Source organism: Scyliorhinus torazame, chromosome 1, assembly GCF_047496885.1.
Source record: "Scyliorhinus torazame isolate Kashiwa2021f chromosome 1, sScyTor2.1, whole genome shotgun sequence".
Lineage (NCBI taxonomy): Eukaryota > Metazoa > Chordata > Chondrichthyes > Carcharhiniformes > Scyliorhinidae > Scyliorhinus > Scyliorhinus torazame.
The window spans coordinates 194,187,267-194,200,447 of NC_092707.1; the positions used below are offsets into that span (position 1 = coordinate 194,187,267).

Here is a 13,181-nt window from a genome sequence, read left to right on the forward strand (position 1 = left end):
ACTTAGCCAAGTGTCCCAGTATCTATTAGCAGCACTGAAACAAGGTCTTGTTGGAAAGATGGGACAGCAACTGATATGCGTTTTTCGACAGTCTTAAATCAGTTCTTCATGCAGTATGAATAAGCATAGCCAGAATTTTACTTTGCTCAACTATGCGCGTGCCCGACCCAGAAGCATGGAGAAGACATCGGGACGCATGTCCCAACGTCATTGCGCAATCGAGCAACATTTCGGATCTGCGGTCGCTCGCGACAGTCAGAAGTCACCCACTGACAAGCAGGTGGGAAATTTAGCCTATAAAGAGGTCAACCGAAGGCAATTTTACATGGCCCGTCTGCTTTAGCAGTTGTCGGGAGGGCCGATTTGCCAGGCAGCCTTTCTGTTTTAGCTTCAACCTTGATTCAGGGTGGAATGAAATGTCAGGGATGAAATAAAATTTAAAAGGTGTCTGGGGACTAAGGTTTGTGATTGAAGATTGAATGTGCTGCCAAGACACTCTCAGCATTGTTTCTCTGTCACTGTTTATTTTTCACAGGTGTGCAGCTCCTCAAGATAAATCCGCAGCGACTTTCCCCTGAGGGAAGATTAGAAGCTCCAGCTTGAGCCCTCCTTTTTAACAGAACCCAACCCTCACCCCCACCCAACAGCGCACGGTCTTTCCCGGCGCTCGTCTCACGCTGGCTGCCTATTAATTGCATTTCAGGGTCAATCACGACCAGAAGCGCATTTTGTGCCCTCTTCCAGGTCTGTCGAGTGCGTGTGGCCAGTGTCTACAGGCAAAAATCAGGCCATACTGTCCAAAAAAGGACCAAATCTGTCGTACAGAATCAGAAGTGATATTTATGTACTACCTTTGACAATGTCCAAGGCGCATTATAGCCAACGAAATACTTTTGAAGATTTTTGTATGTATGCAGTATGACAACCAATTTACACACAGCAAGATCCCACAGTGAGATATGTGACAATACTTCAAGATACATTCTCCCCGTGACTGCGTGGGTTTCACCCCCACAACCCAACGATGTGCAGGTTAGGTGGATAGGCCATGCTAAATTGCCCCTTAATTGGAAAAAAAAATAATTGGGTACTCGAAAATTTTAAAAATGTCTTTTGATGATGTTGATCAAGGGATAAATATTGCCCAGGACATTGCTGCCATGCACTTTGTGACATCCATTTGAGGGGGTAGATGGAACTTTGGTTAACTCCTCTTCCAAAAACAGCACAGCACTCCCCAAGCACTACATGGGGTGTCAGCCTCAATTTTTAATGCCCCAGTCTCCAGGCGGAGCTTTGACCCCACAACTTTCTGATTCAGAAGCACAAGTGCTGCACCTTTAGCCATATATGACGCTAACTGAGGCTGGCAGAAAGGTTGGCCGGGGTCAAAATAGAGGACACACCTCAGGAACACCTGGAATTATCCATGATTCTGAACAGCCAGTGCATCTAGCCTGCATTGGTTTACCTAAGTACTGGAGTAAAAAGAAAAATGTACAACAACTTTTAAAAGGGCAAAATACTGCAAAGATTGATCGATATGTCCAAATAGTGATACCTCGCCAAAGTTTGCATAATGCTACTTCAGCTCAACATTTTTCAGGCTCATAAACCCTGCAGTGACTCTGTTGGCCAACAGCGGGGTTAAGTAATGAATCTTTTGAAAATCTATTGGGAAATAAAACATTCATAGACTAAGCAGATTAAGCCCAGACACCAATGAAAAGACAAACCTTGGAACATATTTATCAACAGACATTGAAGTTAATTGCAATAGTTACTTTCTAATTAATTATATATGATGCTAATTATCAGCGAGCAAAGAGAAATATAAACAAATGGTATTGCTAAATGGTACAATTTTAAAGGGGGCGCAGGAACAGAAAAAGCTAGGGGTTGTGCCCACAAATCTTTGAAGGTGGCAGGCTAAAAGGTTGTTAAAAAAGCATAAGTGATTCTTGGCTTAATGGAAAAAACAGTTGTAAAGTGCAAAGCAAGAACATTAAATTAAACCTTTGACAATTGCTGGTTAGGCCTCAGCCGGAGTGTACTGGGCACTATGGGCAGGATTTTCTCACCCCTGCTGACAGTGACTCCCCGCCGTGGGTTTCCTCGCAGCGGGATGGTGCGACAGAAGCAGGACCGGAGGATCCGGCCGCAGGCCAAGGGAAGGCTGCCTCCGCTGCTGCAAAACACTCAGCAGTGGGGGCGGAAAATCCCACCCTACATTTCAGGAATGGAGGAATTTCTTCAGCCAGAGGGTGGTGAATCTGTGGAACTCTTTGCCACAGAAGACTGTGGAGGACAAATCACTGAGTGTCTTTAAAACAGAGATAGATAGGTTCTTGATTAATAAGGGGATCAGGGGTTATGGGGAGAATGTGGATGAGAAAAATATCAGCCATGATTGAACGGCGGAGCAGACGCAATGGGCTGAGTGGCCTAATTATGCTCCTATGTCTTATGGTCTTATAGGAAGGATGTTGAGGACTTCAGGAGGGCACCAAGAACATTTATTGGATTGGTACCATGGCAATGGACCTTCAGTGACGTGGTGTGACTGGGGAAGCTTGGGTTGTTCTTTTTAGCAGGGAGAAGACTGAGGGGAGATTTGTTGCGCCGTGCAAAATCATGAAGGCGTTTGATAAGAGTAAAAAAAGTTGAAACTGTTTTGAATGGCAGGAAGGTCAATAACCAAAGGACACAAATATAAGATAATTGGTAAAGGAACCAGGGGCACAATGTGGATTTGTTTTTTGACACAGTGAGTTGCCATGATTTGGAATTCACTGCCTGGTAGGATAGTGGAAGCAGTTTCAATAATAACATTCCAAAGGGAATTGGATAAATCCATGAAGGGGAAAAAATAGTAGGGCGATGGGGGAAAGAGCAGGTGAGCGGGACTAATTAGATAACTCTTTCACTGAGACAGCACAGGCACCAGGAGCTGTTTCGCCTCCTTCTGTGCTTTGTCATTCTACGAACAAGAAATTCATACTCTAAAGTTACATATATATTTTGGCGGTGGGTTGGAGTTTACGGGCAAGCCACCTGCTCTCGGGAGATTTTGGTCAGTCACCGTTTGTTAAGACAGCTGTGTGCCTCCATTTCAGCAGGAGTTTTATTTTTAGCTGATGGATGCTAGGTTTCTCAGGGCTCATGGATCCCTGAAAGTTAAAAGGAGGACCAATCCGCGAAGCAAGTACATTTACCGCACTGCTTGTCGGCCATGAGCAGCAGGGGTGTTTTCTCCGAGCCTAACAAGATAACCTCTTACCGACACCTCAGTTGGCCGATTGCTCACCTTATCCTCCTCCAACTTCCACACTGTTCCCAATCTCCGATGCACCCCGCCCCTCCCAAACTCTGCCACACCTACACCAGCACCCCCTTATGATCTTCCAATGTAGAAAGTTAAAAGACACCCTTCAGATAATTTTTGCAGGGTTAACAGGCATTTCCAATCTGGAAATACTTCCCCCAACCAATCTCCATTACTATCTTCATGGACCAAGTGAAAATTGCAAAATATATCATGTAGAACTGCTTTAATTAATATCTGCTTCGTTATTATGGGTTAAAAGATAATTTAACAGGCTACCCTGATGGATCAATGAGTGTATATTGTTGTTCTAAACTATGCAGAGAAAGAAGATGTTTGAGTTTAATGGAAGAGTGAGTAAAGAGTGGGTAAGCCCCTTGTTAAATTTTAACTGCATCCTCTCATGGTTTCTCCCAAGCAGCAGGAGTTAAAATCCACCTCCAGGGTTCAGCTTCACATACGAATATTGGTCAGTCAAGAGTAATACTAAACAGCTGTCAGTGCCTGAAGAAGCCATACCTCCATGAGATATCTGGTCTTCAGAGTGAGCAATGAAACCAAGAAGTAATTTGAAGGATGGCAGATTGGGGGGGGGGGGGGGGGAGTTGCAGAGAATGTGGGGAAAGGGCAGTAAGGATTAAGGAGGGCAGGAAAAAGGAAGGGGTAAAAAAGAACAAAATAATATACCCATTGATTAAGACAACTCCAAGTGCTTAACATCCATTGAATTACATTTGAAACATTTGGATGCATGGAAAGATCCCAAGAACAGATCTTGAGATGAATGACCAGTGTATTTGTTTCCTTATGGTATTTCTTGAGGAAACAATATTGAACAATGCAATGATAAAACTACCTGCTCTTTTTTGAATAGTCCCATTATGTTTCTATATCCTCCTGAACCTGTCATTGCTATCCCATCCATTCGGCAGTAATATCTTACGATTGCACTGAAGTGTCAATCTAAATTAGGTGCTCTGGACCCTGGAGTGGTGCTTGAAATCATGTTCCACTGACTCAAAGGAGGTAGTCCACTAACTTAAAGGCCAGAGTACTTGCAACAAAGCAAAGTTGCCATTGTAGGTAGGGAGATAGTGTCAGAATTCTGACCCCAGTGACAATGAAGGAACAGTGATATATATTCGAGTCAGGATGGTGTCTCACCTGGAGCGAAACATAACTAATGGTGCACCCATACACTTGCTACTCTTATCTCTCAGCTGATTAAAGTCACTAGTTTTGCTGAGAGGTTTTGCTGAAGACGCTTTGGCTATAGTTAGTATACAGTGTTGATGTGGTACACTGGTGGTGGAAGGTGTGGATGTTTAAGCCAATGAATGAGGTGCCAATCCAGTGAACTGCTTTGATCTGTTTCTTGAGTGCAGTTATGATGGTACACTTCCACTCAATAGAAGGGTACTCCATCAGATTCCGGACTTGTGCCTTGTAGGTGGTGCAACCTTTTATTGGTTTCTTTCAGAGTAAGAACTAAGGAGTTGGGAAGCAGATCACCATTTAATTTCTTGGCTGAGGCTAGTGTCCAACATGATAAGTCCCAATGGTCTAATAAACAATTTCTGGAAATGGAAACTTTTTTTTTTGAAAAGAGATGCACTCTTTAATAAGAAACACTGCTCATCTTCTGAGGGATTGACCTGTACTGCAAGAAAGCACAGACAAACCCTACCCGTCCTCATCTAACGTCATCAGCCCCATTCCATGGCAGCCTTGGCACATCTTTCACTCTTCCGTGACAGACATAACGAAGCTCACACTCACCATTCAAAGTTCACTGGGGCTAGAGCCTCCGTTTCCAGGAAGGGTGCATTCAATCATTCATGCTAGGATGTCACATCTGTGAGTTTTCAGAGTTTTCTGCAATAATAACGCAAGAGGATCTTCAAACTTCTTCCATCGGGCAGGAGATACAAAAGTCTGAGAACACACACGAACAGACTCAAAAACAGCTTCTTCCCCCGTTACCAGACTCCCAAATGGACCCTCTTGTGGACTGATATCATTTAACATTACACCCATGTATGCTTCACCCGATGCCGATGTTATGAAGTTACATTGTGCATCTTGTGTTGCCCTATTATGTATTTTCTTTTATTTCCTTTTCTTTTCATGTGCTCAATGATCTGTTGAGTTGCTCACAGAAAAATATTTTTCACTGTACTTTGGTACACGTGACAATAAACAAAATCCAATCCAATCCAAACCCAAGAGTGCTCCGACATGCCTCCATTGGTAAATTGCAAGATGACAAGGGTAAGGTCTGCTAGCAGTCTCAAATGCAAGACTGTGCATGGATCAGATCTAAGTTTGCTATCATGTAACAATCATTTTTTAAAAATAAATTTAGAATACCCAATTCATTTTTTTCCAATTAAGGGGTAATTTAGCGTGGCCAATCCACCTACCCAGCCCATCTTTTTGGGTTGTGGGGGTGAGACCAACGCAGACACGGGGAGAATGTGCAAACTCCACAGTGGCCGGGATCGAACTCAGGTAATCGGCGTTGTGAGGGAGCAGTGCTAACGACTGCACAACCGTGCCGCTCTGTAACAATTATTTCTGCGGTCAACTTGTATTCTGCTCCGTTCAGCTCTGATGTTGTCCTGCACTAGAACTTTAATTAGAACACAACAACATCGATATTACAAACTTCAGGTGGTAGCATTTGATAGACATTATGGGCCGGATTCTCCGGGTCCTCCAATGCCGTTCTCTGGCGGCGGGATTCTAACTTCCCATTGGTTGTCAATGAGATTTTCTATTGTAACCACACCACGCCGCCATGAAATCCACTGGTGGAGGTGTGCTGTCAGCAGGAAAATTGAATCGCAATAACCGGAGAATTCCGGCCTACATATTATGAGAAATGTGAGTTGTTGGCCATCAATTTTAGAACATAGAACATAGAACAGTACAGCACAGAACAGGCCCTTCGGCCGTCGATGTTGTGCCGAGCTTTGTCCGAAACCAAGATCAAGCTATCCCACTCCCTGTCATTCTGGTGTGCTACTTGTGCCTATCCAATAAGTGTCCAAATCCACTATCACAGCAGACAGTCCATTCCACACTCTAACCACTCTCTGAGTAAAGAACCTACCTCGGACATCCCTCCTATATCTCCCACCCCGAACCTTATAGCTATGTCCCCTTGTAACAGCTGCACCCACCTGAGGAAATAGTCGCTGAACGTCCACCACATCTATTCCCCCTCATCATCTTATAAATCTCTATTAAGTCGCCTCTCATTCTCCTTCGCTCCAATGAGAAAAGCCCTAGCTCCCTCAACCTTTCCTCATAAGCCTACCCTCCAGGCAGCATCTCTGATAAATCACCTATGCACCCGTTCCAATGCTTCCACATCCTTCCTATAATGAGATGACCAGAACTGCACACAATACTCCAAATGTGGTCTCACAAGGGTCCTGTACAGTTGCAGCATAACCTCAAGCCCCCTGTTAATAAACGCGAACACACTACAGGCCTTCTTCACGGCTCTATCCACTTTAGTGGCAACCCTCAGAGATCTGTGGACATGAACCCCAAGATCGCGCTGTTCCTCCACATTCCTCAGAACCCTGCCGTTGACCCTGTAATCCGCATTCAAATTTGTCCTACCAAAATGAATCACCTTGCACTTATCAGGGTTAAACTCCATCTGCCATTTTTTGGCCCAGCTCTGCATCCTATCAATGTCTCTTTGCAGCCTACAACAGCCCTCCACCTTATCCACTGCTCCACCAACCTTGGTGTCACAAGCAAATTTACTGACCCACTCTTCAGCCCCCTCCTCCAAGTCATTTATAAAAATCACAAATAGCAGAGGACCCAGCACTGATCCCTGTGGTACACCGCTGGTAACTGGTCTCCAGTCTGAAAATTTTCCATCCACCACCACCCTCTGTCTCCTATGTGATAGCCAGTTATTTATCCAATTGGCCAAATTGCTCTCTATCCCACACCTCCTTACTTTCTTCATGAGCCGACTATGGGGAACCTTATCAAACGCCTTACTGAAATCCATGTATACAACATCTACTGCTCTACCTTCATCGACACACTTGGTTAACTCCTCAAAGAATTCAATCAAATTTGTGAGGCAAGACTTACCCTTCACAAATCCGTGTTGACTATCCCAGATTAAGCTGCATCTTTCCAAATGGTCATTAATCCTATCCCTCCGGACCCTTTCCATTAACTTACTGACCACTGAAGTAAGACGAACCGGCCAATAATTATTAGGGTCATTCCTATTCCCTTTCTTGAACAGAGGAACAACATTCGCCACTCCCCAGTCCTCTGACACTATCCCCGTGGAAAGTGAGGACCCAAAGATCAAAGCCAAAGGGGCCTATAGAAAACTCCTAACAACGTGACCGCTTCTTTCCTATTTCTAACTTCAGCCCATATTACCTCAGTCGGCAGATCCCCCTCAAACTGCCTTTCTGCAGCCATTAAACTATCCTTGATTAACAATGCAACTCTTCCACCTCTTTTACCACCTTCCCTACTCTTACTGAAATATCTATACCCCGGAACATCCAGCAACCATTCCTGTCCCTGTTCTAATCATGTCTCCGTAATGGCCACAACATCGTCGTCCCAAGTAGCAATCCACGCTCCAAGTTCACCTACCTTATTCTGGATGCTCCTTGCATTAAAGTAGACACATTTCAACCCACCTTCCTGCCTGCCGGTACACTCCTGCGACCTTGATACCCTCCTCAGTACCTCACTACTCTCAACACTGGCTTCTGGACAACAGCTTGTTTTCCCATCCCCCTGACAAATTAGTTTTAATTTTAACAGAATTTTTAAAAACATTAATAAAGCTCCACTTTCTATGTTGAGGCATCTCTCACTGGTTATCAAGAGTTGCAAGGAGTGCAATTGCATATAATATTCATCTCAGCATTTTAATGACATGAAGATTTTGCCTGAGTCTCAATTTAAACGCTGTTAGAAATCATTGAATTTTGCAGTTGGAGCTATTTTTAATAGTTTCATTTTTGAACAATAATTGATTTTTTTTCTTCCACATCAGTGAATATGGGATAAGATCTAATGGCCGCAGGCAAAAAGTCATTGGCACTTGAGGTTTTGCCATGGCAGCAATCAACTTAGCGTTTTAGATTTGCTTGTGCTGAGAAGCTTCTTTAGTGAGATTACAGGTTCGGAGTAAAGCAAGCTGAACCTCGGGAGGTGAAAATATACTCATATTTAGACCAGGTGATGTATTCTGCCTGCTTACTGCCCAAGCACGTTGAAGATAAAAATGACCCCAGTCCTCCTAACCCTCTATCTCTACAGTTCAAAAAGTAAAGAAACAAGAAATAACAGAACACAGTAGCAAAGTAGTGCTGACAGTTTCTGTTTATCCTGTTACAACAGCTAGAATGGTAAGGGTTGCAGCATTTCACACTAATTTGTTCAATAAATATCTTGGGCTGGATTTTCCCGAAATGGGACCATGTCCCCACGCCGACATAAAAACGGTGGCGTTTACTTCAGAAATTCCGAGAAACAAGTGGAGCTAATTCAATGCCCTGCAGGGGGCTAGCAGGGACCCGGAGTAAATCTCGTAGCTTTAGCTGCGGATACAGGCCCCCGAACTTCCAGGTTGGAGTCTGCGCATGCACGGTGGCGGCCTCCAGCGGCTGCGGACTCGGACCGTGGAGCCAGACAGAAAAATGAGACACCCCCCACCCCCCCACCGGCTGTGTGTCCGAACATCAAACCGTGCGGATCTAATCCCCGGCCACCTATAAGGATCCCCCGGTGTCCAATCCCCCGACCAGGACGGCCGCACGCCAGCATCCCGACCAGCAATAGGTAGTTAGTTCCACGTCAGAGGGAACATGGCTGGGCGGCCCTCTGTCAATGCGGCACCAGCCGCACGGCGTACTCTACGGTCACGCCGATTTTCAGGTCCTGGAGAATCGCCGAATCGGCGCCAGGCCCGATTACAGTATGAAAGTGGATTCTCCGCCCCCGCGTCAGCTGCGATTTCGGCCCCTTAACTTTGTTTGCATTTTTTCACACAAAATTCACCAGAGAGATTCTTAAAGCTTGCACCAGTCTCAACCCCTAAACTAATTATGTAGAATTCACAGGGCAAAAACTGGCCATTCAGCCCAATGAGCCTATTCAAGCATTTATGCTTAACGCAAACGTCTTTCCACTTCATTCATTTAGCGCTGGCAGCACATACTATATTTCTCTCATGTACCTATCTATCTTTCCCTTAATCTCATCCAGGCGATTTGCATCAACTACATTCATAGGACTTCATGATAATTAGTTAAAATATGGGATCATTTTATTTTCCTGATTGCTTGATTATATAAAAGGTAAACTCACAAAATATGGGGGAAAAATACACAATGGCGTTATTTTATTTTTATTTTAGAGGGCCAACACAAATAATGGACAGGGTTTTCCGACCCCCCCAACACAGCAGATTTTACTGTTGGCATAGGCGGCAAGATAGAGGGGGGAAAAGACCATCATTTCCAAGGCTGGTCCATGAAAGGATGTGGCTGGATGCAGACAATTTGTGTCTCAATGTTAACACCACTGACGATGTTAAAAATATACTTACTTTGGCTTGAAAAGGCAATATCATCGATATCCGCTGTTAGCTCTGTTCACTTGCAAAGTTCAACTCTGTGATAACCATAGAATCACAGTAGCTTATAGCACAGAACGAGACCATTCGGCCCATCACGTCTGCACTGGCCAACAATTAGCTGTTCAGCCAAATCCCACTTTCGGCTCACAGCCTTGCAGGTTATGCCACTTCAGGTGCATATCCACATACTTTTAAAATGTTATGAAGGTTTCTGCCTTGTTGTGACCCCCACGAAGAATCTATTGTTGATCTCCCCATGGGACTTGTGGAATAAGAGCTTCCCAGATAGAGGGCACAGATCACCCAGCTGGAGCTCGTAATAGGTAGCACATAAAAGCCAGCCCAAGCAGATGGGTTGAGTTCTCCCAGCAAGGACTGGAGAGAGTTAATGCCATGGACAGAATTTTGTATATAGTTTAATAAATCTTCATTCCACTACCACTGGCTTTCTCAAATTACTAAACTTGTGACGAGGACAAAAGGAAAACCGGACCTGCTTCTGGAACTGGTAAATTGCTAACCAGGAATGTGTGGTCATATCAGTTCAAGATGCTGCTATTCGGTTATCTGGAAGCCTTCGATGTAGGCCAGGAAAACCGGAGTCAGTATCCTGAATGCATGAGGTACTATTTTGGGGGACGACAATCAGAAACTCATTCTCCTGACCACATGCACCTGACACCAAGTCATTTGAAGAGGTGGTCATGTTGGTAGCTGGTTACTCTTAAACCTTGTGATCATGCAGTGGTATCACTTTAATACAGCAATGCAGTCTCCAGTTGAATTAGTCACTGATTTCTTGACCCACCTCAGGCGTTGAGCATAGCATTGCGAGATTGGGCCACCCCGCTCCAAAACATTGAGGGATAGGTTGGTTTGTGGGATGAACAACACGGCCACTCAAAGAAAGCTGTTGGCTGACCCCACTTTGGATTTAAAACAGGCCATTGAGCTATCACTGTCCCTGGAGTATGCAGTGCTAGGAGTACAGGAGCTCAGGGGTCCCTTGATTATGACATCCATAGTTTTGCTCATTTTGCTCACCCTCCATTTCGGTCTTCACTGCATCACGGGGCCAGATCATCTCCAAAAGGGCAGCCCCAGAGACAATTTTGCAGGCAGACCAGGCACTCTGGAGCTCCCGCTGACCGGCGGATATCTCTTCCGAGATCACCGCTAGCCAGAGCCTTGCACATGGGCCCACCAGATGAGGGGATTTGTTTGATGCAGTTGAACTGCGTCATGGCGCCGACGGTAGCACCGATCGGGTCATGCTACAGGTAAATGGTCAACCTGTGATGATGGAAATGGACACTGGAGCTGCCACCTCCATTGTCAGATTCAGCAAGTCTGTACATGGATCATGCCACTGACATTGTGCAACACCAAGGCAAGACTGGCGACCTATACCGCGGTGCGAGCCTTTGAGCATCGTGGGGACCACCGTAACTCTGTTGACACACAGGCAACAGTTAGTCCATCTTCCCTTGGTTGTGGTATGGGGACCGGGGTCCAATGTACTGGGGTGTGACTGGCTGCGAATCCTCCGTTTCAACTGGCAACAGGTTTTTCAGATGGGCACCGGGAATTTGTATGACGTGCTGGGCAAATACCCCAAAGTATTCCAGGTGGATCTGGGCAGGATAAAAGGAGCCAAGGCCCATATGCCCGTGGATCCTAATGCTTAGACCTAGTATTTTAGGGCAAGGCTTGACTCCTATGCATTGCTTGCCAAAGACGACGTGGAACTTTAGTGCCTGAAGGACCTGGGAGTCATACCCCCTGTAAAATATGTGGAATGGACCACATCAATGGTCCTGGTAATGAAACCCAACAAATCTGTCCGAATCTGTGGGGATTTTTAACTCACAGTAAACAACTTCACGCTTGAATCGGTACCCAATGCCTAGAGTGGAATATTTGTTTGTAAAACTAGCTGGAGGGTGTTCTTTTATGAAATTGTACATGAGCCACGCCTATTTATAGGTGGTGCTAGATCCAATGTCCGATAATTTGCAACCATAAACACTCATAGGGGGTTATTTATGTACACCCGCGTCCCATTTGGCGTTTCATTGGTTCTGGCAATTTTCCAACAGTCACGGAGAATATCTTCCAGGGTCTGCCGAAGGTGGCCATCTATCTAGATGACATGCTCATCAGGGGCACCATGGAAAAGGAGCACATGCAAGAAATACTCCGGCGATTTTCCCAAGTGGGTGGCCAGCTAAAAAGGAGCAAGTGTGTGTTCCACGCTAGAGCGGTGGCCTACTTAGGGTGCAGAGTGGACAGGTCGACACCCATTGAAGCATAAGGGGCGCGATTCTCCACTCCCACGCCGGTTGGGAGAATTGCCTGGGGCGCCGAAATTTCCGGGGACGCCGGTCCTACGCCCTCCCGCGATTTTCCCAAGAGGCGGGAACGGCCAGGTCGAGTTTTGCGGGCCGCAGGCCGGAGAATCGCCGGAGACACCCAAAATGGTGATTCTCCGGCACCCCCGCGATTCTGAGGCCCGGATGGGCCGAGCGGCCAGGCCAAAACGGCGGGTTCCCCCCGGCGCCGTCCACACCTGGTCGCTACAGTCGTGGGTGGTGCGTGAACGCTAGGGGGGCGGCCTGTGGGGGGGCGAGGGGGGATCCTGCACCGGGCGTCACCTGGAATGTGGGGTGGCCCGCGATCGGTGCCCACCGATCGTCGGGCCGTCCTCTCTGAAGGAGGACCTCCTTCCTTCCGCCGCCACGCAAGATCCGTCCCCCACCTTCTTGCGGGGCGGATTTGGACAGGACGGCAACCACGCATGTGCGGATTGGCGCCGGCCAACCCGCGCATGCGTGGATGACGTCCGTTATGCAGCGCCGGCCGCGTCATCTAATCGGCGCCGCTTTTATGCGGGCGACAAGGCCTCGCGCGGGAGGATGACGCGGCCCCGATACTGGCCCATTGTCAGGGACTGAATCGGTCGCGACCGGGGCTGTTCCGCGCCGTCGTGAACCTCGACAGCATTCACGACGGCGCGGCCACTTCGGCGTGGGGGTGGAGAATCCCGCCCAAGGTTCGGGCCACAAAAGGGGCCCCGACACTGAACTCCGGTCGTTCCTAGGTCTGGTAACTTATCATGGAAAGTTCATTGCAGGTCTTTATTGCATCACTTTATTGACTCCACTCCATGTATTTTTGGAGAAAGACCAGAGTGGTTCTGGGGTGCTTTTC

At 46.5% G+C, this 13,181-nt stretch overlaps 1 protein-coding gene across 2 annotated transcripts in view; it reads left to right on the forward strand.

Moving 5' to 3' along the window:
- Positions 1 to 13,181, forward strand: part of LOC140418302 (glutamate receptor ionotropic, kainate 3-like) — a 727,178-nt gene that overhangs the window by 161,512 nt on the left and 552,485 nt on the right. The window lies entirely within an intron of this gene.